General features: G+C 38.6%; 1 protein-coding gene across 8 annotated transcripts in view; it reads left to right on the top strand.

The window, feature by feature from the left end:
• TBC1D5 (TBC1 domain family member 5) overlaps positions 1-12,464 on the top strand; it is a 553,958-nt gene that overhangs the window by 138,618 nt on the left and 402,876 nt on the right. Inside the window, exon 4 of one of the 8 annotated variants that reach the window (XM_055078755.1) lies at positions 646-768. The exons of the other annotated variants lie outside the window; for them this stretch is intronic. The gene's annotated coding sequence lies outside the window, so the exon portion shown is untranslated. The remainder of the gene's footprint in view (positions 1-645; positions 769-12,464) is intronic. 8 annotated transcript variants of the gene reach the window in all.

Genomic DNA, 12,464 nt, shown 5'->3' with positions numbered 1-12,464 from the left:
ATGAAGAAGGGGAAGCTTATAAAAGGAGAAGGTCAGGTGTTTGGTTCTGGACATGCTAAGTTGAAGATGTTTATTAGACATTTAAGTGGAGAGGTCAAGGAGACAGGTACTATCCCAGAGTTCAGAGGAAAGGTCTGAGATGAAGAAAAAGCTGTGAAAATTACCAATTGTGGATGGTATTTTTAAAGGGGTAATATTGACGCAATCCGGTAGATACAGCTAGAGGCAACTGAAGGACCCAGCTTTGGGGCCTTTTACATCTAGGGGTCAGGAGAAGAGGAATTAGTTGAGGAGGCCAGGGAAGGAAAACCGAGCTAGGTAAAAGGAAAACTCCTTTGGCTTTTGAAATACCTGAAAGCTCAGGAAGCTATGTGATGTAAATGTGCCAAGGAAGGGGAGTGATCATCCGTGGCACATGTTGCTGAAATGTGAAGTTTTACATGAACTGTGAATTGATTGTTGGATTTAGCAGTGGGAGGTCATTGGTGACTTTGAGAAGAGCAGTTTCAGTGGAGGACACAAGTCATACTGGGGTGGGTTCAGGGTGGAGTGAGTTCAAGGTGGAGTGGGAGGAGAAACATATGTGGCAACTTAAGGGGGAAAGTTGGTCAAGAGACAATTTTTTTTTTTTTTTTTTTTTTTTAGCGGAGAAGAGAAGCAGCATACATCAATATTGATAATGCCGCAGTAAAGAGGAATAAACTGATGATACAGGAAAGAGTAGTGAATTGCTGAAGCAAGGTACACAAGTGGAGAGACTGGCCTTAGGTAGGAGCATGGGTGGTTTATTCTTAATAATAGGAAGGCAGGCAGCACACACAGGCACAGATCCATCTGTAAAAGTCTTCAGTCAAGCTTTGTGTTACTTCCGGGATATGTCACATACCAGAAGCGTCACGACTAGCTGCCTCCCACTTATTTAGGCTTGTCCTGTTCAGCTTACCGCTTTGTGATTTTTATTGTAGTAACGTAGATGAATGGTGGTTTCCAGTTTAGGAATTTTGTATGTTAAAAAATTCTGTTACTATAATGAAGACATACAACAAGCATTTATGAAGGATGCACCTCTTGAAGTTTTTGAAAAATCTCAAATGTGTAAATATTTCTGGAGTATGTTCTAGAGAACCACCAAGCTACATTAGGATCAGAAGCAGAAATGCTTTCTCACACCAGCCTTAGGTAGCTTGTGGTTCAAATTCACTTATCAGAAAAATGATGAATTACTTCGTGTCCCGGATTGCTTGAACAACGGTGAAATCATGAATGTAAAAATCTACGAATGCCTGCAGTCTATTGTTCTCCTTCTGGCTTGTATTTCTCCCAGTCACCTCAGCTCAGGAGCACACTTGATAAATACGGGATACAGTGATAACGTTAGAGTTCCAGCATTTTCTTCCTGGTATAAGGTGATCTCTGGAATCACTCTCATGTGTTTCTGAAATGGAATAATGTTGCTCTTCCTACCCATTCTTGCTCAAGTTCCCAGGTCTCGATAGTGATACAACTTCCCCTCTGTCTGTAGGAACTGCTCATGTTGTCTTGGGACATGATTCAAGCAGCGTGTTTGCTGTGCTCCAGTACTGTAGAGTTTAAGTTAGGAAGGATAACAGGTGGGAAAGGAATTAGGTGACCCTTGAACAAGACAGGTTTGAACTGCATAGGTCCGTCTATATGTGGATTTTTTTCAATATAAATATAGTAAATACTGTAGTAATACACGGTCCATGGTTGGTTGAATCTGCAAATGCCTGGCAACCTTGGATACAGACAGCCAACTGTAAATTATATTTGAACTAATCCCTGCATTATTCAAGGATCAGTTGCAATTTTGAGACCAAAAAACTGACTAGCCTTGTGCTTACTTTTCCTCATAGCACCTCTAGTGGGTCCCTCTTGGGTTTAAATAACTAATTTTTATTCTTTGCAGACCCTGCCTTTTCCTAAAACCTGGCACAAGTTCCTTGGTCACTGGACTGGAAGACATTTTTGAATAATATCTCCTTTATATCCATACATTCACTTGTCTTCCTAGGACACATTTACTGAGTCAGTATATTTGGTTTACTGTCAGTTTACTTAGTTCTCTGTCTTTGGAAGCACCAACTGTTATGGAAGTAATAATTAGAAATAAGATGACTTCGGCTTCTTATAACTTTATTCTGATTCCCTCTAAAGGCAGGGTCTAGCTTATTGTGTTCCCCTTTAAGCAAGAATGAAAGTTCTCTCTCATTTTTCTTTGGTATGTGCCCACATTATATCATGGTCTAACATGTGACATATAACTGTTATTTGTGGTGAGGCCACCCAGTATATCACGGGCTAACTCTGAGAAGGGTCTTTGGCGAGTTCTCCTTTTTACAGGCAAATAGTCAAGGTGTCACAGGCCACTCCTTCACTATCTTCCTAGCTGATTCCTTGTTAAATAACTTTATTATTTAACGTCATTTAACTTGTCTCCTTCCCTGGGCTTCACATATACATTTCTCCAGTAAGCTGCCATTTTGTCATCTGGACTTGGCTTCTGTGTTTAGGTTGTTAACTTAAACCAGTTGCCAGTGACTTTCCCTTTATAAGCACAGACTTGTTTCAAAAATCCCAGCTATCTCATTCTGACACACTTGTGTCCTTTGCAAGTTCCATCCTCAAACCTCCAAGTCCATCCTAATAGTTTTTCCAGGTTAAACAAAACGATTAGCATCTCTGTGAGGCATTATGCTAGTGGCATATTTTGAGTAACACTTAAGAATGGTTCTTCCTAAATATTTTTCATTGAATTAAAACATTTTAAGTGGAGAAGATCTTTGGGAGTGTCAGGAGAAGGTGAAAGGGCGATGCTCTATTTATAGACTCTAAAATGTCATCAGCTTCCAGAGTAGAATCAATTTGAATTCATCTATTCATTTGATCAACAAATATTTATTGACTGTTTACGCTGTGGCGGGTACTGAGCTAACTCTTAAATATGTCATTTTATGATGTTTTCCTTTTTAAATTGGATGATGTAAGGAGACTCAGTTTTCTTTTTTTTCTTTCTTTTTTTTTTTTTTTTGCCTAGTTCATTGTGCATTTTTCTAGGTTTTCAATGTACACACACCAGACATAACTCTCACTTTTTGATAATGGAGAAACAGCCAACTCTAGATAAAAATGAAATGTGGAAAATATGGAATCTGCTTTGCTTTCTCTCCTCCTTACTCACTTTTACAAACACTTATCAGACAGTGAACTTGATCACCACTTTCACCTCCGCTTCCTTGCAGTTCTGCTAGTCTCTGTGGTACCTGGTAGACCTGAAAGGAGTATCATGAACTGGAAAGGAGAAGTTAGATAAACACATAATTAGACAAATAGAAAAGGGGTCCGTTATACGTGAAAAGTAACTGTATTTCTATTTTACATAGAAGTTTGAAGTTTTTACTTTAGGTTATTCCCGTTTAGGAATACTTTGAAGGCTGTGAACAGCTAACACATTTAAAGGGGATTTTTAAAATCTTTAATTTGTAACGATTTGACCATTACGATGCTAACATTTTAATATTGTGACAAAATAAGTTTTCCGCTATTAAAAATATGTTTTAAAAATTTTATAAATGCTTAAGAGTTACTTAATTTCTTCAGTGTGTAGGGAATATTGACTGAAGATATATAGAAAGCCTAAATTACTTGGAATATATTTGAAACCTCTCTTCTCGTGTACTTATCTTCAACATATTTTTGGGTCATTTATAGAATAGGCTTAAAGTTTGAAGTTTTACATTTTTAGTCTTATAAAGACTTATAAATATGTTTCTGTTAGTACTATTGGAACTAAATAATTTTATCCACATAATTGTCCTTCAGCTGTAGCTGTCTAGAATAAGATTTCTTGAAATAAGCAGTCATTTTCCATTTGAAATAACCATTTAGAAATGTTTTTCATCTGATAACATGTATTTTATTCTTTATAAATAGCACAGAGGAATTGAAGTATTTATGTATTTAAAGGAGGTTATCAGCTCAAGTTCAATAGTATGTTTGACATTAGGCTGAGGATATTTTATAATTAAAAAAATAGGTTTATTATTACTTTTGTAAAATACGTGTACTTTTGTTATATCTTATGTGTTAATCTCATTTCCTATTGAAGTCACCGATTAAAAGGGAATTGTGTACCAATGAGGTTCTAAAACCTTGACATTATTTTAATCTGATAACAAATGGGTTTAAGTTCATGTTCTTTCATTTGTTGGCAACAAATCTAAACCTGTATTTTTTGGATTTATGAGGATAAGTCCTGCTTTGGCAATCTTGTAGATCCTCAAGAGAATAGTTAAACAGTGATTAATCATTGTTTCTTCACTGAGTGTGCAGAAAAGAATGGAAAAGCTGCATTTCACACTTCTGAAGCAATTAATCCCCATGATCTTAGCCAGGTTTGTCTTGTAGATAAGTCGGGATACAAAACGCTACCTAATTTATCAATGTATGCATGCCATAAAGTATAAAACACACAATTTATTTCATATCATTTATAGTCAAATGTAAAAAAAGAGTGACTTTGCCATATCCAAGAGTGTTTCCTACATTACCTTCATATAAACTAAGTACCAGAGATTACAATGGGATTCCTGTTTATTGTGCACATCTGGCGCAGTCACTATGCATTTTCTCATTCACTTGCTGGCATTTTTAGTGATTGTGGCATAAATCACCTTGCTAATCAGAAACATAAGTGACGGGAAGTCATCTCCTTTTTTTGAACAATGGGAAAAAACATATGGCTTCTTAGACAGGACTTGGCTGTTATACTATTTATGTGGTATTATATTCTGTATTTAGAATTTCATATTAATTGCAGTGATTTGATTGAAAGCACTGAACACCCAGGGCTTGTGGTCACAGTATTTGTTTTGTATCATTTTCATAACAAGTAAACAAAAAAGGGTAAAATGACATGCCTTGCATTAAAATTTTTTTAAAATAAAAACTACTCTGTGAACAGTTTTAAGATTAAGACAAATTGAAGAAAATATATATATATTTAAAAGTGTGTGGATGTTTCTATAGATGCATAGTTATAGTAATTACAAGTTAGTTTTTTTTTTTTTTTTTTTTAAAGAGTGAGCTTTTTTTTTTTTAGTTTTGGCTGCGTTGGGTCTTCGTTGCTGTGTGCAGGCTTTTCTCTAGTTGCGGCAAGCGGGTGCTGCCCTTCTTTGAGGTGCGTGGGCTTCTCATTGCGGCGGCTTCTCTTGTTGCGGAGCACGGGCTCTAGGCACGCAGGCTTCAGTAGCTGTGGCACGCAGGCTCTAGAGCGCAGGCTCAGTAGTTGTGGCGCACAGGCTTAGTTGCTCCGCGGCATGTGGGATCTTCCCGGACCAGGTCTTGAACCCTTGTCCCCTGCATTGTCAGGTGGATTCTCAACCACTGCGGCACCAGGGAAGCCCTACAAGTTAGTTTTTAATTATACCTATTTCAAGTCACTGCATAGGTAAGAATAAAAATTACTGTCCTTTAAGTGCTAAACTGTAATCGACAGTAGTTTGCTTTTCTGGAAGTACTATTATTTCAAGATGGGTTGCATTTTTGGATGAATTGTTGTTTATTAGTTGGAACTATATACTGCATATACTACAGCTAAAAGAAATTTATATGTGCAATGCAGACTTTAAAGACCACCCTCAGTGTATTTGTTGCTGCTTGTTACAGAATGCTTAGTCTAAATTTGGAGTTTGTTTCTTTTTCTTTTTTCCTCAATAGGTAACTTACTTCTCAAAAGGTAGTGAATATAATGGCCTTTTATACTTATTTGACTTTATAATACTTACCTTTCTATCCCTCATCACTTTCCATTTTCTTACATGGGTGGCAGGAAAAGATTTATTTTGAATGTGTAAATTTCAAATAGAAATTTATTTGTTCAGAGAACGTTATGTGTTTTAAAGTTTGTTTTCTATATTACATTTGACTATAGATTAGTGAGGTCAGTTTTTAAATAAATACATCAGAACCTGTTTATTCAAATGTGTGTTATTCCCTTTGAAATAGTCCCCTTGGGAAGATGTATACATAATCCATTAATCAAAGTATTTTAGCAGTGCCTCTTTTTGAATTCAGTGGAATTGATGTATAGCTGCTCAAAATGGATATTTTGAAGGGAGCTAAGATTCATTTTGTGTATATATTTGCTAGTATTTTTGTTTAAAATCAATCAATCATAATGGCTTGTACTGCAACTTGTATATATCTTGTAGATAATTGGACTCTCTGAATAGAAATAGAGTTTTTCAAAAAACTGCCTGAATTTTAAATAAATGGTCATATTTATCCATTTTGTTTTAGAAGTCTTTTATGTTATTGTTTCAAGGACCACCTGCAGTAGGAGTCCACAAATTGAATAAATGCAACATAAGGAGAGGTTGTTTTTCCCCCTGCCGTTTCATTGCTTATTTCAAAAATGCCACCATCCAGATTCTCTAAGGGAATAGTGTGCTATTTTTTAAAATATATTTATAACTGAATTGAGGCCTTCTTTCTAGATCACAATTATCCAGTGCTTAAAATTACCTGAAATCTATACCATACTGCCTCAATCCTTGTCCATTTTTATTTCCTTTATGCCTTTAAAGCCTCTTCCCTCTCCTTTTAAAGATCGAGCTGTATTTGTTGTAAAGATTAATTTTTAAAGCATAAAATTTAAAACACACATATGTATTTCCTTTTTCTTTACGAAAATGTAAAACTGCTAGGACGACTGGTTGTTAAAATCCAAAAAATAGGCAATTTATGAGACTGCTAAAAGTATCAAAATAGATAAGGAAAAATAAGGAGCTCTATTTTTAGTGACTGAAGACTTTGGAATTTGTTAGTGTTGGAGCTTTGAGGAAAATTTTCTTTCATAAAATGCTTGTGGTAAAAAGTATATTATCCTGAAGTATTTGCTTATTCATCATGTTTATAAAGCCAAGGATTTAATTTCTAAGTGTATATCAATTTTTGAATGAAATTGAACTACTAGTAATGTTGATGTTCACTGCACATTTTCTTTAAAATGTGCTTTTGTTCTCAGAGACCTTGCATTATGTTTTTTTTGCTCTAGTCCATTCTTTGTCTTATTTACATTCATACTTTATTAGTACAGATTACCCTCTAATGTAGAGTCTGAATCCAGTGTGGAACTTGCAAGAAAAGTTATTGTTCTTTCTTGCCTGTGTTCTTATGGCATAAAGAATGGATCCTCGAATTGTAGGGTTGACTCTGGTGATCCCCAGCCAGGCGGCTTCTTGCTTGCTCTCCTCTCTCTGGCCATTCTTTTCCCACCCTGGTGTCGGCCTGGAAATGCCTTTCGGAATGCCGACAGAGGAGGGATGCCTGCTACTGCCCGACGTGCTGCAGGGTGGGTGATGTGACGCTGCTGGCCTAATCACCCTGGAATTCAGATAAAAAGGGTAATTTGTGAAATATTTCCCCAAAAGGGAGGCTTTCATTTGTCAGTGGGCAAGCTGCTTTGAGTGACACACATAATTCAGGAATTTTAATGTAAAGTTTTTAATGGAGTATATTAAGTATGAGAAACATGGAGCACGAAAGGGCAGTGCATGTTTAATAGTTGTGTGTTTTGTTTTAGTGTTTAAGACTCCTTCTGCGCAGCATGTCCCCAGTGTGGCCCTTGCTTGTGTTCCTTGCGGGGGTTCAGCCACATCTGGGGCGTGGCTGGCCTGCCACTAGTCTTCGATGTGTAGGAACAAAAGTGAAAATTTTTTAAAGAAAAAATAAAGAGTAAAGAGCCAGACCTGGTGATGCCATCTCAGCTGTTAGAGAAGGAGCATTTCTGAATTCAGCCTGGAGTCTGTTTTGCTTTCGGGTCTAGATCTCTCAGGCCTTGTGTCAGAGACCAGTGGAGATAGAAGGATACCTTAAAGAAATTAAGAAAGAACAAGAGAACAAGGAGAAATATAAGATGTTTGGGGACAAGTGGCATGGTCCTTGTACCTCTAAACTTAGAGTCCAGTAGAAAGGCATTCTTTCCCCTTTTTTGCCACCATCCACTGAGTGACTGGCATTTTACGGACCGCACTGCCCTGGCCTTGTTAGAAAGGTGTGGGGGGGGGGGCTGGGTGACGGCGGTGCTGCTGGATAAAGCGGTGGCTAGCGCCCGGTGGAGGGGAAGCAGGCTGCAGTGAATGGGGCCCTGTGGGTGACAGTCGCCACCGGTGATCAGCAGTCCAGAGCAGAGGCAGTACCTGGGTGGGGGAACAGGTGAGGCCCACCCAAGCTTAGTTTGGAGGGAATGGAACCAGCAGACCTCAAATACCACCCAGAGAGGCACAAAGAGGGGTGAATGATAGACGTGCCCTGGGAGGTGACTGGCAGCTGACTGGTGTGGCTCATGAACACATGTGAGACACTTCAGGATGACTCCCAGCAATGTTTGGGGAACAAAAATATAGGAACCTGGAATCCTGCACTGTGGGTTGTATTAGTCAGAGTTCTCCAGGGAAACAGAACCAAAAGGATCTATATGTATAAAATACAGAAATTGTCTCATGCAGCTTAGGGGCTAAGAAGTCCCCTGATCTGCTGCCTGCGAGCTGATGAACTAGGAAGACCTACGTTGTGTGATTCAGGTTAAGTCTGAAGGCCTGAGAATTGGGGTGATGGCATGGGGAATGGGGGAGATGGACTAAATCCTGGTCTCTGTCCAAATGTCTCAGCCTGAGCTAAGAGCACGAATTTGCCCTTCCTTCACCTATTGTTCTGTTTGGGCCTTGGATATATTGGGTGATGCCCACTCACACTGGCTTCTTAAAAACTCAGTCTGCTTTAAATGCTAATCTCTTATGGAGACACTTAACACAGACACACCCAGAAACGATGTTTTATCAGCTACCTTGGCATTCCTTAGCCCAGTCAGGTTGACATATAAAATTAACTATCACAGGGGTGAAGACAAGAACCAGCAAGTGCGAGTTACATTTACTTTGTAAAATAATTTACAAATTTATTGAGATACTAAGGATCTTTTCTTCCTCCCTCCCTCCCTCCCTCCCTCCCTCCCTCCCTTCCTTCCACAAAACTTTTTGCTTAGTTATGTATTACTGCAAACAGTATTCTAGGTGTTGGATCAACAAGTTAAAATATGATTCTTCCTTTAGGAGCTTGCAGTTTATAGGAGGGAGAATGGCAGTTAAAAAAATTAACATCAAGGGGGATGAATGACATGATAGAGTCATGCATGGGAGATAGTGGACTGCAGAAAAAGAGTACTTAAAGCAGCTTGTAGGTAGGACTGGGGGATGGTTCCAGGGAGACTTCCAGAGAAGGTGCAGACTGAGCTGTGTGTGAGGCACGTTGAAGACAGACAAGAGGGAGGTATTGCCTGCGGTGGCCCAGAGATGATTGCAAACCTAAAGTGTATTTGAGGAACTGCACGCAGTTTAGGTTCACAGGTTGGGTAATATTGACACCTGAGATTGTAAGGTATAAAATCTAGATTTTTGAAGAGTCTTGTGGATTATACTAAGAGTTTGGGCTTTTTTTCTTGGAGGAAAAAGAAGAGGAAGAAAGATAGGGTAGGAAGAGCCCCGGATTGCAATGCTAGGTATTGTGACTTACTGAAAGAATTTAAGCCAAGGAGTGGTGTGATCGGATTTGAATTTTAGAAGAAGCACTTAGGTGACATTTAGGTATTTAAGTGAATTGGAGGGAGATCTGAAGAGCCAGGCTATTAGGTAGGAGACTACTGCAGGAGGTCAGGAAAGAATTGAGACACTAGATTAAGTCAGAGTCAGGAGTAAGGGAGAAGGGACTAATTTAGGAGGTAGAATTGACTGGATTTAACAGGTGATTGATGTGAGAGGGGCAAGAGGAAAATACAGGTATCTGGCTGTATCTTGGTGGTGTCTTTCCATAGATAGCGAGCCTAAGAGCAACATTTTGAAGGGGAAGAGAATGACTTCTGTTTAGGCATATTGTTGATTAAAATCTGTGAAAAGATGAGACAGATTTGGAGCCAACGCTAGTGGAGAGATTTGTTTTTATAGGAGGAGGGTGAATTTTTGTTTTTTTTTAACCGACAATCCCAGAAGTAGGAAATAGTGGATGCGACAGTTCAGGTCCTCCAGGAAGCAGATGCCAAGATAGAAATGGAAGTTTTAAGAAATTTATCAGGGGAAGCCTTTAGAAGGTAAGGAAGAAAGGGAACGGGAGTGAGGAGGGAGAGCTTCAGACCTTAATGCAAGCCTGACACCTGTGATGAGAGAAGAGGAGGGAAGACAGGTTGGGGAAGAAGAGTCTCAGACACGAGTGCAGCTTTGAGAAGGTCCCAGCCAGGCCAGTGGTGCAGGGTGGTGGGCAGAGCACATGCTGCCTGAGAGACGCCCTGTGTTGGGTGGGAATGGGTTCCCCCGGCATCTCTCTCTCTGGCATGAGCACTGTGGTGGATCCAGAAGGTATGACAGTGGACGGCACTCCTTCCAGCAGGTTCTCTCTGAGTGGTGCACCTCTCTGACAGCCACAGCGCCTGTGGGTGTGTTTCAGCTGGGTGGAAAGGTGGAAGGAATTCCTATTCGTCCATTATTTCCTCTGCTTTCAGCAAATGGAGTGTAGAGTCAGAGGAGGCGACTGAGACTGAACAAGTTTTGGAGGGTTTTCAAGAAAGACACAGCTGATAGGCATGGAGCAAGAGGACATTGTACTGGGAAAAGCTTAGTTGCAATAGTAGCTCAGATAGTCTACTTCTGATAGGGAAGGAAGGGAAACTAGAAGGGGAAGAGGGGATTGAAATGAAATGAAGTCAAAGAACTAGGTGTTTCAGTGAGTTTGAAAGCACCTGTACTGAGTGAGGGACTAAGAGAGCTTAAGGATAAAGGGAATTGTGGAGATACAGTGGTATATTCATTTAGATTAATAACCAAACTCCAGGAAATACTGATGCATTTAAATTCCATTATGTGAATTGGGAGTAAAAGTTTTACTGACAGAAAATGACAGTTATGCATCATAGAATCACATTGTGGAATGTATACATCATAGAATTACATACCATGAGAAAGTATAAAGATAACATAATTACTTAGCTTTAGTAGTGTAACTTTTCTGCAAAGTGGTTTCAAAGCCACTTGTATGTCAAGTTGCTTGATTAACTAAATAAAGCTAACAGTTGTTTTCCCCCTAAAAACTTGGTTTTCTGTGAGCTTTTCAGTTTATCTAGTAACCTTAGAAAATGTTTCAGTATCTTTTTCTTTTTCTTTTTTTCTTTTTTCTTTTTTTTTTTTTGCAAAAGAGAAACGAGTGAGCTCTCCTCTCCTGAAGGGTTTGTCTTTATACCCGATAGACAATTTAGAGAAGTGACAAAACGTTCAAAGCATGTATAGCCAAACATTTCTTGAACTGAAAGCAATAAAGGTAAGATAACAGTTTTAAATACATACAAACAACTTTTCAGTAGCTGTCCTTTTGCAGAAGGGAATCAGGAGTGGCAACAAATAATTTAGGTAATTAAAATAATACAATAAGATGGATTGACAGAATGAGGGACAGATAGACATTATAATTAAGCAAATGTACTCAAATGAGTTGAAGATTCTAGGTGGGTGTTCATCTTTTCTGTATATTTGGAAATATTTGTAATATGATGTTGAAAAACCAATATCATAGCGTCTGCAACTTTGAAACACTTAAGAAAGTGAGGGTCTGATGGATAGACAAGTAAAGTAAAATGTCAGTGTTAAGAGTCTAGGTGGTGAGTATATGAATGTTGACCGTAACATTCTTGTAAACTTTTCTGAATTTAAAAAATTTTCAGAATAACATGTTGGAGGAAAAGTGTCATAAACAGAACAGTGTTTGGCATTAGAGATCTGAGTTCTGACTGTGTGACCTGAGACAGGATGGGGAAGAAGAGTTTCAGTTAACAGTGCAACTTTGAGAAACATAACTCATCTCTGAGCTACAGTTTCCTCGTCTGCGGCTTCAAAAATTAGAAAATATTTCTGTCAAGCAACTGGCAAATGATAGTCAGGAAATGCCTCTGATGATACCGAAGTAATAAGCTCCAAATTTAGGAATCATATCTTGGTTTTGGGTTAATATGTTTAGAATTTCTGGATATATGGGCATTTAATTATTTGATGGAACAGGGATGAGGTGAGAGGTCAAAGTGCAAATTTTTATTATCAAGGCTGCTTAATTTCACACACATGCTGTCCGTGCGCCATGTTCAGAGCCTGTGTGTTTTCTGGCTTAGTCTCCAAGTTAATCAGAGCTTGAGCCCCGATTAACTGATGGGAAGTTAGAACCATCCTTATACAAAGGTTGGAATCTCTGACTTCCTAGTAACCTATCAAGGAAAACTTGACAGCCTTTAAAAATTTTTTCATTTTGTAAATTGCATAAATTCTCCAAAGGGGATATACTATATTCCTGTCTTAATTTGTAGTTCCATCTAAATTACCATACATCAGTGTGAAGTTTTTTCAGTTACATAA

This window comes from Physeter macrocephalus, chromosome 1 (genome assembly GCF_002837175.3).
Source record: "Physeter macrocephalus isolate SW-GA chromosome 1, ASM283717v5, whole genome shotgun sequence".
In the NCBI taxonomy this organism is placed as follows: Eukaryota; Metazoa; Chordata; class Mammalia; order Artiodactyla; family Physeteridae; genus Physeter; species Physeter macrocephalus.
The sequence above is the reverse complement of the archived record's forward strand: the minus strand, read 5'-3'. Positions and strand labels throughout refer to the sequence as shown.